The sequence below is a fragment of the Myxine glutinosa genome, chromosome 6 (assembly GCF_964187855.1).
Source record: "Myxine glutinosa chromosome 6, kmMyxGlut1.1, whole genome shotgun sequence".
Taxonomy (NCBI): Eukaryota; Metazoa; Chordata; class Myxini; order Myxiniformes; family Myxinidae; genus Myxine; species Myxine glutinosa.
Genome location: NC_136266.1, coordinates 158,595,009 through 158,610,641, shown reverse-complemented (window position 1 = coordinate 158,610,641; position 15,633 = coordinate 158,595,009). Strand labels below are relative to the sequence as shown.

Genomic DNA, 15,633 nt, shown 5'->3' with positions numbered 1-15,633 from the left:
TCATTATGTTGTAAAAGACAGGCCTGAAATGCATGAACACATAGTTGGTAGGTACAGTGTGCATCATAAGCCATTGGTAGACCCACAAAAAGTCTACCTTCCACCGCATCACATCAAACTTGGCCTTATGAAAAACTTTGTAAAGGCATTGGATCACGGTGGTAATGGCTTCCAATATCCCAGAGAGAAGTTTGGCGCAGAGAAAACTGATGCTAAACTCAAAGTTGGCATTTTCGTTGGACCCCAAATACGAGACTGATGTGTGATCCCGAGTTCAAAACTAAACTGAAACCACTTGAGTTTGCAGCATGGGAAGCATTTGTGTTGGTTGTGCAGAACTTTCTTGGGAACCATAGAGCTGAACAGTATGCTGAATTAGTGGACAACATGCTAAAGGCCTATCAGCGACGAGCCTGGGAAAAGGTTCCACCAAGACATTTCCGTCATGGAAACTAGGTATCAAGGAAATTAGGAAACTAGGTATTCAACCCAAAGATGATGGGTGATTACTGCTTGTTCCTACAACGGGAGACCAATTGCACACATAAGAGCAAGTGTCTCACACACTTCTGAACGTGTCTGAACAGTGCCTACACTGACTATATTGCTGTTACGGATTCCTCACTTCCGCCTTTGTTGTTATTATATACTTGTAGGATTTTTAGTTTCAGGTAATATTGTTGTTAAGATTTTTGTATGAAATGGAGATGACTTTAGTAAAAGGTAAAAATAAATGTTTGTGGAGGAAAAAGAAAACGCAGCAAAGAACTGGAAGGAGGAGGGGGGGGGGGAGGATGAGCAGAAGGAGAAGGAGGAGCAGAAGGAGGAGGAGGAGGAGGAGGAGAACGGCCAGGAGAGAGATGCAGGCGTGAATCGCGTCGAGGCTGCGTGCGGACCTTTTTGATATTGGTTGCGAAGGAGTTGAGGCTTCCAGTGAAAGGTATTGTCCGTGACATCGTCATATATTGCAGTGCAAATAAACCTGCGTCTCAGGTTTTATCACCAAGTGTGAGTCATCGTTGGAGAAATCGAGTGCCTCTATTACAGGCCAATATGCCATTTTGTCCTCAAAGAAGAAGAGGCTGTCCGCTTGGTGCATCTTGTTTTGCCGTTGGAATTCCCATATCGACCTCATCGTGTTGATTGCCGTTGGTTTACTTATCGGCTCAATTCCCATATTGACCTCTCACCTCATAACTCCTCATCCACAGACGCACCAATACCTGCCTATTGATTTGACATTCTGCATGACCTCGATCTTCAACCAGCGTGGAGATCCGTGCACAGCCTTTGGGGAATGGTACATCCCACTCACGTTAGGGCGTATCATGAGTTCATTGCTTTGAGAGCATTGGGGAGTGATGGTACAATCATATGTATTGTTCATTTAATGCAAGTGACATTTTCATTGTACTTTCTTTAATAGTGTTATTATTGTGTATGTGAGGGTTGTTAATACAATTACTTGTTTTGTTCTACAATTGCATTGGCTTGGTTTTACCATGGTTTATTAGAACACTCAAAAATACAAATCTTTCTGCCGCATTCCCTCTCGAGACTCTGAGGTGCACCGTAACCAGGGTTTGGGGGAGGTAATATGTAACACAGGGAAAGGAAGAGTGTAAAATAATTTGGGGAAGTCTTGTTTCTGAATCACTCACAATGGGACAGATTTCCTGATCAAGTTTACACCCTTCCAAAGATTACCATGTTCTCATGTTTTATTAACTTCTTTTTCTGCAACTTGTTTGTGTTCTTGGTTTGTATACAACACTTTATACACGGAGATCAATCATTGTTATCTAAATATGACGTGAAAGTAATTACTAAGCACTGATTTTACATGTACAATGTGGAAATCTGCAATAATAAACTATCTAATATAGCATGCCGGGTATCATTAATACATATACATATTTTGAAAACTTGACGTGCTGGCTAAATTCTGACTACAGATTTGAAATCAGCAGCCCAGATTTAGCCAAGAACACCTGCATTTCCCTTCGTAGCAGATTGTCGGGATTCCTCCAAATTTCTTCATTTTGTGTTATAAACAGCATTAGCGACTGTTTAACAAGCTAATCATATGTGCTTGTGGTTCATAATATTCATTACTGTTGATTAATGTTCATTACTTCTGGTAGAGGCAGTTGCTCCCACGAAAACGCCATGATAAGCTATTTACGTATATACGTTGACTCGTCGGAAAACCCCTTGGTGAGGTGGGATATTATTGGTATTAATATTGTTTTGTAATAACATTAATATTACGCTATTATCGTTAGTTTTGTTATTCGAAGCGGCCTTGGAAAAACGCCACGATAAAGCTAACTTAATATGGCTATACACCTCAACACACAACCCCATTGACAGCAATGGTGGGGAAAACCCGCTCGGGGGAGAAAACCCCCTTGGGGAGGTGGGCAAATGAATGCGCTACAACCTTCATTATGTAACCCTTGGTCATCCTGTCAAGTTTGGTTGAGATGGGATAATTAACGACAGAATTATTGGCATCAAAAATTCATCAGACAGACACAAATGGCGTATTTTAGTATGAAGATGGTTCCAGGAGTTATTGAAAGTCACGAAATAGCAACAAACCTGTGGAAATTATAAAATATTTAATTTTTAACCTTTAATTTGTCATTTAAATGCTTTGGAGTTTAAATACAAGGAAATGCACTACAAACAAGAAAGAGCAATCAAAGATTGCAGAAACTCACCAGGACATGTTTGTGTGGTGTATTGACGATGTAGATTTATGTTCATACACCACACAAACATACCTTTTTAGGTTTAGTGTATCGATTCCAATCATATGTATTTTATAGACGTACTCATATTCCAATTGTACATACTCTATAAACATATGCACCTTCTAATAATACATACCCTACAGATAAAAACACGTTCCTAATAGTATGTACATAATTATTGACACACTCACATTCTTAATTGATTTTTGATGTATCATACACTTCACAGAGCGTTTAATGCTGCCAAAGCAATTTATTGGCTGAGTTTATACTGGGTGGTTTGCCATTGCCTTCCCAGCGTTGTTTGTTCATGCTGAACGTCAAGCAATCCTTCGAATTTCGTTCCACCCTTCCAACCAGAAAAAAAACTTCCAACCACGTGACCTATGACATCAAAAATTTACACTCTGCCTATGACTGGGCAAAGGATCATGTTTATGAAGTTTCGTGTTGATCGGATGAGGTTCCTTTTTCGATCCAAGATGGCTGCCAAACCATGTGACTTATGATGTCACCATTTTCACACCATATGCAGCAATGCTGTGAGATGATATTTGTAAACTTTCGCATCAATAGGATAAGTGCTTTCAGAGAAATGATTTTTTAAATATCTCCTTAAATCCAATATGGCTGCCAAACCATGTGACCGATGACTTTTTTTTCAACATTATATCCCCATGGGTAGTCGAACATGTGGTTATAATTTCTCACATCAATCCGTTCAGTGCTTTCAGAAAAGATCAATAATTTTATTTCCGCATTTTTAAAATACACTCCAATATGGCTGCCAGAACGTGTGACCTATGACTTAATTGTTTTCATACTTTATTCCTCAAGGCTAGCAGATCATGTCTGTTGAATTTCGCATCGATCTCGTAATCTGTCTGGAAAATATTTTTGAAGGTTTTCATTTTCAATCCAATATGGCTGTCGAACCACGTGACTGATGATGTCATCAATTTAATTTTCCCATACAATTTTGTGGAGATCATGCTGAAGAAATTTCAAACTGATCCGATCAAGCGTTCTACTTGTCTAATTATGAAGTCATAAAGAAGACACCGATGACATCATCATGAATATATTGTCCTGTCAGCCCCTGCGGTTAACACCGCCGGGTGACGAATAACCAAAACGGTCCTTAATTGCTGAGGCAAGTAGCCGAAACTTTCGGTTGGTCCGTCGCACATGGATGAAGGAACAAGGTGCTTTCCTCAGACTGTAGCCACACGGGTTGATTCCCGAAACCCACGAAGAAATAAACACACACGATAGATGAAATGCAACACAATAATTTAATGAAAGTAAATGTAATGAATAAAAAAAAAATGAACGGTGAGGTAAGTCTAATATTTCCTCCTTGAGGATCCTCCACTCAGACACAGAGACAAGCAAGGGGAATATATAAAATATAATAACCACCTTTAGAGGCCATTTTTCCCCGCAAAGCAGGGGTTGGCCTTTTTCGGGGACCGTGGTTGTTGTTTTTTTTTTTTTGGTCCCCTTTTTGAAGCAATGTTTTACGGCCGGATGCCCTTCCTGACGCCAACCCTTTTTGTCGCCTTTAACGACAAACAGGGAATTACCAGTGAACTGGTACTCAAAAGGGGAATGATACAATCAAATAAAATGTTTCAAACCGGGCGGCACTCAGCGTTGGTCCACGTGACAAGGACGTTGAGAGGCTTGGTGGTCATCAAACTTGAAACCCCACAGGCAGGAAACACACAGGGATTGGATTGTGTGCCACAAAGTGTCTTGTGGGTGGCGTTTGTTTGTGTGAAGAGGTTATGGTGTTTCTGTGTGGTCGTGAGGATGGAGACAGTTGTGATTACTGTTATTGAAATGTGGTTAAAATGTGAATGGGAATTTCACATGTGAGCAGGCCATGACAGCATCTTTTTGTGACATCTTTGATTGAAAATGTGGTTGAGAATTGAATGGCAGCGGGGGAGGAAATGTTTTTGTGGATTTTGTGGGTGGGGAAGGTGTGTGTGTCTGCAGGTATGGATCAAGCTCTGGAGGAGCAGTGACTGCGGCCCCCTCTGTGGTAATTGCCCCTGGCAGCCAGTGGTGTCTGGAACTTGGAGCTCGTCGGTGGAGGGTCTGTTTCGGCATCCTGCCGTATGGAGAGACCCTCGGCGACCAGTGAGGCTGTGTGGAAGCCTGAGGTGACGGAGTCTGGTGTGGAGACTTTTCCGGCGGGGCGACAGCATATGGAGCTGTTTGTCTGTCAGGGGGCCAAGAGTTAAAGGGAAGATGGATGAGGAAGTCATAAGTCGGGTGACTTGTTTTTGGACTGCGGGCACCACAGCCTGAAGCGCCCCACCATCCTGCTTGTATGGTACCTCCCAGCTGCATAGTAGAAAACACACATGTGTAATTACGTCTATGCCAAGGTCTTGCAGGGGGGTGAAATACGTGTTTTTATGATTTTTGAAAAGTGTATGAGTGGTTATGGGATTTGTGTGAGTAAATGAGGGCGAAATACAGTACAGACGGACCCGAATGCTTAACCCTGCCTTTCGCTTCGCGAGCGCAGGGTAATTAGTTACTCCCAGCCGCATCCAGGTCGACTCCATATAGTGAGTGGATACCAGAGATAATGTTACCATGTGGCAAATTCCAATGACATCTATGCCAAGGTCTTGCAGGGGGGTGAAATATGTGTTTTGATGATTTTTGAAACGTGTATGAGTGGTTATGGGATTTGTGTGAGTAAATGAGGGCGAAATACACCGAGACATGTCACTCACCTGTAACACCAGGACAGGGCCCGTGGAAATTTGGGGCGCATTGGAATGGCCCTGCAGATAACGTTGAGTCTTGTGGCATCCACCGTGGGACGCGGTCTGTAGGTTGGGGTTGTATAAATATTTTTGGAATTTTTGAATTTTGCATTGTTTTATAAGTCTTGTCGTTAAGGTAGTTTTTTTTTTTGCGTTGTTGACTTTTTCTTCCTGCCCCAGGAGTTAGGAGCACTTCAGGTTTTGTACAAACGTGAATTGTTGCTTCAGGGGGGTAGAAAGATAAGGAGGATAGATAAGTGTCTGCGGCTCACTTCCCACAGCCCTCCTGATTTATTTCATAGGCTAATTAAGTGTGAGTCGGTAAGTGTTAAGACTAGGATGGTAGCGCCTGCAATGAATCTCGCGGGAGCTACGGTTACAGGGGGAGGGGGGCTGTGTTACGTTTGTAGGGGGTAGACAATAATTTTGTAGGCAGTAGCTGTATGGGTCTCTCCATCCTACCCCCCTGAAGCAACAATTCACATTTGTACAAAACTTGAAGTGCTCCTAACTCCTGGGGGCAGGAAGAAAAAGTTAACAACGCAAAAAAAAAAACACGACCTTAACGACAAAACTTATCAAACAATGCAAAATTCAAAAATTCCAAAAACATTTATACAACCCCAACCTACAGACCGCCTCCCACGGTGTATGCCACAAGACTCAACGTTATCTGTGGGTCCATTCCAATGCGCCCCAAATTTCCACGGGCCCTCGATCTGTATGCGGGGACGTCCCATTTAGGATTTTATTTACCGTGCATTAATTTGTATTACCGGCATTTCAGAGTCACAATACACTTGTGACTCTGAAAACCTGACTCCATTCAGTGAGTGGATACCAGAGATAATGTTACTGTGTGGCAGGCGGTGCTTATCGCTCCCAGTAAGATGCAGCAGTAGCTGTAAGGGACACCTTACTGGCGGTTCCCCACTGATGGTATGAAGTCGCAAAAAAAAAAAAAAAAACACCTTTAGAGGCCATTTTTCCCCGCAAGCGGGGGTTGGCCTTTTTCGGGAACCGTGGTTGTTGTTGTTTTTCGGTCCCCTTTTTGAAGCAATGTTTTACGGCCGGATGCCCTTCCTGACGCCAACCCTTTTTGCCGCCTTTAACGACAAGCAGGGAATTACCAGTGAACTGGTACTCAATTTGCCGACCTCGGAAGGATGACAGGCTGAGTCAGCCCCCCTGGCGTTAATTCAGCGATCAGACCGGGATTCAGAACCCAGGATCCTAGGTATCCTAAGCTGACACCCTAGCCGCTAGCCCAACACCAGGGAGTGATAATGAAGTCGCATAATGACTGATATAAAAACCGAAAAGTTTTCAGTCACAAGTGTAAGGTGGGCTCACTGCGTTGCCCTGATGAAGCCCCAACAAGGGCGAAACCAGGTCGGTAACTGTGAGTTTTGCATACACCTGTGACTGTATCTGAATTTAAGATCCATAATGACGCACTGCTAGATGGCTCCTCCGGAGCTTGGCAGGCAATGCGGACATACGTGACGATGATGTCATGACGTTCGCTCATTAGGTTGGAGAACCAAATTACAGATACTAACTGGATGGTATTCATAGAATACGTGGCGATGATGTCATGACGTTCGCTCATTAGGTTGGAGAACTAAATTACAGATACTAACTAGATGGTATTCGTGGAATACTTACCCTGCGTAGTCAACTTGATGTGAGCCAACTCTCTATTTTTGAATGTTTCTCTTTTTTTATCCAATATGGCTGCCTGACCATGTGAGTGACGACATCATAAATTTATATTCTCTAAATAATTGTTGCATAGATCATGCTCAATTAAATTTCAAACTGATCAGACTAAGCGTTGTCCCTGTCGAATTATGACGTCATAATTATGGCACCAATGACATCATCGTTAACAACACCTAGTCCCCATATGGAGTTATTTACAATAAGCCACGTTTCAATTTTTAAAATGCTGACACGGCACACACTTTACTTTACTGAAATGCAGACACAAATGTTATATTTTCATCAAAAATCGTTGGAATTTTGCCTCAGTGAAATACCTCAGCGATTGACAAATCTGAAATCAGAATTTTATTTGAGGTCAAAATGACCCCGTGAGGTCGCTCCGTACTTTGCCTGCTCGTCATGTGCAGTGTGATAATTAATTCCATGCCCACTACATAGGACTCTTCTTCTTCATGCAATAACAACTTCTAGCTTCCAGACCGTACATCCAATCATCTTGAAATTTTGCACACTTGTTACGCTGCATTATCTCCACTACAATATAAAGTTTCCCGTCGATAAATAAAGCGGTTCAAGAGTTATAATCTTTAAAAATTTCGGTTTTCGGTTAAGTATATATATCTGCCAAACCACGTCACCGATCGCAAATTCCAAAATGTCCTTTTAGCAGACTAATATGTTCAACATACCTGTGAAGTTTCCCCTCGATAGGATCAAAAATGAGGGAGGAGCTAGGTTTTAAAAGTTTATGCTTAAAAACGTCATAACTCCAAAATCATGCGACGCATGACGTCATGCTCGTTGACTTTTTTATTCGTCATGGGTATGCGATTCTACCTGCAAAGTTTGGCCTCAATATGTTCGGTCGTTTTGGAGAAAATTTGACCTCCGTGGTTTTTCAGGCTTTTCACTCCAAACAATATGGCGTCCGAACCACGTGACCTAGGACGTCATTCGAATTTTATTTCTGCATCAATTTATAATTTTATACCGAGAAGATGCTTAAGAAATTTAATCTTATTCGGATAAAGTTTTTTACTTGTCGAATTATGACGTCATAACGACGGCACCTATGATGTCATCATTCACATATGTTATTCCGCCTGGAGAGTTCTTAGCAATGAGACCTGTCTCAATTATTTCTGTGCAGCGGTTTTTGAGCTATAGAGTTGCAACGTTTTTTTGGTTTTCCCAAGATGGCGCCCGTACCACATGACCTGTGACGGCATAATATTCACTAAAATATTCCACAGGAGGAGGCCCTCCTGTGGTGAAAATTTCATGTCAATCGGACCAACGCTTGCCGAGAAAATGAATTTTTAAAATGCAGACACGCACGTATGTACGTACGTACGATGTACGTACATACGACGTACAGACGGACCCGAATGCTTAACCCTGCCTTTCGCTTCGCGAGCGCAGGGTAATTAGTTACTCCCAGCCGCATCCAGGTCGACTCCATATAGTGAGTGGATACCAGAGATAATGTTACCATGTGGCAGGCGGTGCTTATCGCTCCCAGGTTCCCCACTGATGGCGACACATGCCATCTGTGACGTGGCGGTTCCCCACTGATGGCATGAAGTCGCATGACTGATATATACATACATTTATATATATATACATTTATATTCCATATTCCATATTCCATATTCCATATTCCATATTCCATATTCCATATTCCATATTCCATATTCCATATTCCATATTCCATATTCCATATTCCATATTATTGGAAAATATTCCATATTAAATGCCAAGTATATATATATCTATATATATATATATATATATATATATATATATATATATATATATGTCAGCCATTAGGGTTTTAGCCCCATGACTCAATTGATCATAACATCTGAAATTATATATCGTGCTTCTGAAAACTGATTTGAACTCAACTGCAGACAGAGGTGAGTGGACAAAATGTGGTTTCGAGGCTCAACGTGCAGGGTGGATCCTTAGCCTAGTAAATTAGTCCTTGAATTATGTGCCAAACAGTAGATAAAATGCTCTCGACCCACGTACAGGAAAAAGATGTCATCTAAACGCCTCCTTCACAAAGGGAATAATTAATTATATATCTTCGTAGTGTTTAGTATGTCTCCTAAACCAAGGACGTATCCAATCTTCATCTACCATTTAGCCTAGTGTATAAGAATATTTACTTCGGCCTGCGCTCGGGTCTGATATGTTTAGATAGATAGCCAAAAAAAGCGTAGCCTATCATTATGCTTACATCTTGTTGTCTAAATTTGACCTTCTATAGGACGGGACAATGGGAGGTGTTGTCCTTATGGTCCAGTTGTGCTATGTCTTCAGCGCAGATTCTTGTCTAATATTTTGCTATAAATGAAATGCCTTTCCACTTATTTTTCAGCGAGTGTCTTGAGGAATTGTCCGCTGCGTGTAGGCGGTACATTCTCGAGCCTCGCTCCACACGTGTGTGTATAATCGATTTTATTAAACATTGTTGCTCTTCTTCCTCTGATTCTTCTTCTTCTTCCTTCCCTTGAGGTCTTCGATCTCGACAATTTTGGTGTCAGGAGTGGGATACATCCAAGTGTGCAGACGAGGTGGATCCTCACGTTCCAGGTCGGGAGGGAGGCCTGCCGGCATCTAATTTGGTGGGTACGCATTTTTGCACCTCGAAATTGAAGCCTCCCGCCTTGCTTTGGACGTATGGACCTCTGTCGGCTGTACCACCTGGCTTGCATTCCGAACCAAATTTAGTTTAAACCAGAGCAGCAGTGGGTAATGAATCGATTATACAGGGCGCCCGGGATAAGGAGGTAAGCTTCCTGCGTGGGAAGCAGGTAGACCCATATGTGGGTGATAGATAATAGGTATTAAGTTACTCCGGCGTGAGAACTGCGTTTAAGGTTAGGAATCGGGGGGCGACCCAATCTTAGGACTACCAGGAGGGACTAGCCCAAGAAAGGTAGAATAATGAGTATTTTAAGTTAAGCTACGCACTGGATGTGTTAGAGTTCACAGGTAAGTAGGATTGAAGTGTGCATGAGTGTGCATGAATTTATACTGTATTGTATGGAGAATGAAAGGTCAGTCACATGGTATTTGTGTATAAGGGAATGAATGATCTGTCATTGCAGCGTGTATTTGTGTTTATTGTGTGTGTGTCATTGATGTGTGTCATTGACTGACAAGGGATTCCCCAAATTGCCTACGGGCGTTGGGCAATCCGGATGAGTAAAATTGGCAGGGAATAATGAGAATGTTATGGAGAGCATGTGTAGACAGGGCTTTAAAACAAGTGTTCAATTACATCCCCACATTAACGGCTCTCCAGATGTAGCAAGGGAGAATGGGAGTGAAAGTCAAAAATAATAGGCTGTCAACCGACAGGGTGTTTATTCAACGGCATGGCCGGGGCTTGTATTTGGCCGATTTGGGATGGCAGAATGCGTCGAATGAAGGCAAAAATGACATGTGATGCTGACGTGAGTCCAATCGGAAGAATGGATGGTTATGGTTTCACCGGTCCGTTTATCTGTCTGTCTGTCCGGACACAGAGCTCTTGGGGAGAGCCAGAATGGGTTGGGTTGACCAAGATGAATGTGGACAATATATTAATTGTTTATATTAATCTATTAATCTCTGTATATTAATCTGTAAAAATATATTAATCTCTGTGTGTGTGTGTCCGTATTTGTCTGGCTTTCTGGCTGTCTATGGAGTCATGTCTCTGAACACTGATTTTGAGGGAGTTGCTGGTGCGGACCAAAGCGGTGTCCGCGGTATCTACTGGGGGTCGAATGTCACTCCCTCAGTGTCTGCGAACTTGTCGTTCGGCAGTGTCGAAAGACAGGTTCGATTGTCGGTCTGTCTGCTTGATTTTCGGGTCTCACTCTGAGTATATGGCATATACTCTGAGTATATGGTCGTTTTCTGTTTTGTGCTTTAATGGTGGTTGATTTGACTTCCCTGAAAGGGGGACTGAAAATGCTTTGATTTTTTCGTGGATTGCCCATTGGGCATGTTTAGGATTTAATAGAGTGGTGGAGTTCTGTGAAATATGATGACGTTGTCTTATGGACACTTTGTGAGTGACTAGACACGTGCCTGGAAGGGGAAATTGTATTCATAACTCATGTGGGTTGTGTCTGAAGAAAAGGTTTAAAGTAAGTGTGAAGAAGGTCATGGAAAGTGCGAAGATGTTAAAGGAAAGTCGAATTAGATGGATCATTTGTCAATGACAAGTGACTTTGCAAGGTTTGCTAAGAAAGGGAGGGGAAAAGATTATAAAAGTTGATGGAAAAGACGGGAAATAAAGAAAAGTGGTTAGTTATGGACTGTTGTTTTGTGATAAGAAGGTGATTGGGGGCTGGTGAAGATTGGATCATGGCTCTGCAGACCAGGTGAACAGAACTCCACCAGGAGTGGGTATATGGGAATCACACCAATTAAATTATTGCTCAAAGGGAGGTGATAGAGCAAAATAAAAAAGATTGTCATGTGGACCGCAAGGCTAACCCCGCTCTTGCAGGGAAATGGTTTTGGGAGGCTAGTTATTTTTCAGATAATTTTTCCAGTGGGTTTATACTGATGTGAAATTCGCGTATCTAGGAAGGAAAGGAAAAAATTGTCCAGGTATTGATAGGATAACAGTGAAATTTTGAAGTGAAGTGAAGGATAACAGTGAAGAGTTAGTGTGTTCGTTGCGATTTTTGGGAATGGCAGGGTACTGTCGTACATGGATGATGGACCGACTGCGGAAAACGCCAGTAAGGCGTCGATACAATGTTGAACACCGAACGGTCCAGGTGTTGGACAACAATGAAGGGTTCATAATTAATTTGGCACCTCAAGACAGACGTTCCGACATCCGCACCTACAGAGTTCGATGTAATACAATTACAAGCCGCGGCCTCAAACGTAGAACATCAAAAATTGGATTAAATTGGGAGCTCAGTGCCCCGCAGAAGGACAAATGTGGACGATTAATGACAAACCCGTGGCACCGCGAGCTTTATTGCCATGGTTGGCACGCATGGCGCATCCAAATGGCCATGTGTGCCATAGGGGGGTGAGGTGATGAGGCAGGTCACTTCCACCTGGGCAGCACCAGGCCTTTCGACTGTGGTTACCATGGTCTGTCGCTCGTGCGCTATATGTCATCGGTATCAGCGCCAGTGGATATGGCAGCCCTTGAATTACCTATCATGGATGACATGTTTTTAAAGTTTTGCATAGGTCTATCCCATGTGGCACGCAGCATACATGAACGCGTTCGGGAGGCCCTACCGGAGCCAACAAGCAAGCCTACCCACACCGTCGAGGCAGGAGATTACGTGCTGGTGAAGCATTTCACCCGTAAGACTGCGCTCGAACCAAGATGGACGGGGCCATACCAAGTTCTTCTGATCACACCAACAGCGGTGTTTTGTGAGGGCAAGTCGTCCTGGGTACATGCCACACATTGTAAGTTGGCCATACCCACAAACACAGACACCTCAAACGCACCACCACAGATCGAGGATGCTGCACCACCGCCTGTTAGGGGTGGCAATCACACTTAGTTTAATTTACAGCTTTGCCAGCACTGGGGACACGAGGGCATGGGCGAACACGGAGACATATGTATATGGCGACCAAACTGTTAAGGTCTACCGGCAGAGAGTTATCTGGGGTCAGAGGATAAATATACCCTGCTGCCATGTAAAGGAAGATGTATGGACACGGATAATGTGGAGGGTGTTGTACACAGACTCACATGGAAGGAAGACAGGTTTTGCTGCCCTCAGTCGTTTGAAGCAAGCGATTACTACAATGTGAATTCATGACGTCACAGAGCTCCCCCTACGATTATAGGCCACCATGCATTTCACACATATTAATTCCGCACCCACGGATCGAAAGCAAGAAAAAGCCAAAGGAAAATACGTATTGGACTGTGACCCGTGCAATGGCGAAAGTACAGAACCGATCACGGTGTTGGGTGTGTATGCATTTTCCCCACACCAGTACGACAGGGATAGAAATGGTAGTGCTACCCCTGTCCCTACGAGATATGTGCTCAGGACCCTTGCGTACCCCATGTCTGACCACAACCTTGGAACTGATAGGCCCAAAATCGCAAGCAGTGTGTTCCCGGGAGTTTCGATATACCCCACCCATTAAGCAGGCTTTGTTAGACAAACCACCTGATCCAGTCTGGGTGACAGAGCAAAAGGGACGGGTGTGTCTTATAGGAAAGGGACACGTTCAGATGGGAACCTCGGAATGTACCCATACCCTGCCATCCGACACCAGATGGAGAGAAAAGGGAGGCCCCCTTGTAATAACCATAGATGACCAAGCCCAGCATAACGTAACCAAGCTAACCATATCTTGGGGGACACCAAGCGCCACCCGCGTTGAGATCAGTAAATGCATGGCCTCGGCCCTTATCCCACCCCATGGAGTAATGTTTATTTGCGGAAATAAAGCATATCCATACCTACCCGAACAGTGGGGAGGGACTTGTTATCTGGGATCCATTTTTCCCAAGGTAAATTTGGTAAATCATGTATTATTAAATGTAGGGAAGATGATTAAAAGGAAGGAATTTTCGGAAATTGGTGAAAGTAAATATGGCATTTGAATTTCCAGACACGACACAGGAAATGCGGCTATGAATAAGCCAACCATCTGAGAGATAAGGTAACTAAATGCCAATTAGTGGGACGGGGGGGGGCTAGGAATTGATCATGGTGTGTGTAAGAAAGTATTTTTCAGGATGGACGATGAAGAAATCGCCGTTGGAAAACCATGATCTTGACCACAGAGGCCGTCGATCTGAATGCGTCCTTCAACAAGGCAGATGTGACCAGCGCGTCAGAATTTTGTATTGATTTTTGTGATGACTGTGAAAATCCCTTGTGGGAACTGGCTACTGGCTGATGCCTGCATCGATGTTTGTGATGATTGTAATACTTGTGTTGAAAATCCCTTGCGTGTACTGGCTAACGCCTCTTATGTATTATGAATGATTGGCAAATAGATAGTCTCGCATTAGTAATGGAACGAATTGGAAACGAAACCTGAATCGCAGAACTACAATTGGAAAACGAATTAATGCATATGCAAACGATGGTGATGCAGAATCAAGTGGTTTTGGATATGTTGTTGGCAGAAAAGGAAGGAGTATATGGGGTGATCGATGAACCTATTTGATGCTTGGGATTCTGATAATGATTATGATTTTAGTTGGGATGATTTAACCTGTGATTTAGAAAGTGTAGGTTCTTTTAAAAGTTATTGCTATTATACCAGCAGTAAGGAGCGGATGGCAAAACATGTATCCGGAAGAACCACCCTCACCACCACTTACACCACCCAGCAATCACATGTACAAGGCTTGATGGCATTGGACGTCGATTGTTTGCCCTGATTCGCGAGGACCTCACTTGCATAAAGAGGGCCCCTTAATCTGGCTGGCAACCGGGTCGCACCTATGCCGCAGCGAGGGTGGATTCGGAATCTGGCGGGCGGCAGCAATCTCTTGACCAGGCGCCGTCGTCGCGAATCATGGCTAACAATTCATGCGTTGAATGTTAGATGACCAGTTAGGGCCGGTATCTCTCTTTGAGCATACGTGACGCTATGTCATGCCTGGCATGTAACTAATTGATGAATTTGGTGTCTTTCCAAGGAGGTGTCTTGTAAAGACAAAGCAAGGAACTGTCAGCCATTAGGGTTTTAGCCCCATGACTCAATTGATCATAACATCTGAAATTATATATCGTGCTTCTGAAAACTGATTTGAACTCAACTGCAGACAGAGGTGAGTGGACAAAATGTGGTTTCGAGGCTCAACGTGCAGGGTGGATCCTTAGCCTAGTAAATTAGTCCTTGAATTATGTGCCAAACAGTAGATAAAATGCTCTCGACCCACGTACAGGAAAAAGATGTCATCTAAACGCCTCCTTCACAAAGGGAATAATTAATTATATATCTTCGTAGTGTTTAGTATGTCTCCTAAACCAAGGACGTATCCAATCTTCATCTACCATTTAGCCTAGTGTATAAGAATATTTACTTCGGCCTGCGCTCGGGTCTGATATGTTTAGATAGATAGCCAAAAAAAGCGTAGCCTATCATTATGCTTACATCTTGTTGTCTAAATTTGACCTTCTATAGGACGGGACAATGGGAGGTGTTGTCCTTATGGTCCAGTTGTGCTATGTCTTCAGCGCAGATTCTTGTCTAATATTTTGCTATAAATGAAATGCCTTTCCACTTATTTTTCAGCGAGTGTCTTGAGGAATTGTCCGCTGCGTGTAGGCGGTACATTCTCGAGCCTCGCTCCACACGTGTGTATAATCGATTTTATTAAACATTGTTGCTCT

The 15,633-nt window shown here is 43.1% G+C and overlaps 1 long non-coding RNA gene across 1 annotated transcript; it reads left to right on the top strand.

The window, feature by feature from the left end:
• The first annotated feature begins 9,131 nt into the window (after nucleotides 1-9,131).
• LOC144892688 (uncharacterized) lies at nucleotides 9,132-14,538 on the top strand. Its single transcript, XR_013623903.1, has 2 exons — nucleotides 9,132-9,909; nucleotides 12,519-14,538. It is a non-coding gene; the product is annotated as an uncharacterized LOC144892688 (long non-coding RNA).
• The last annotated feature ends 1,095 nt before the right edge of the window (nucleotides 14,539-15,633 follow it).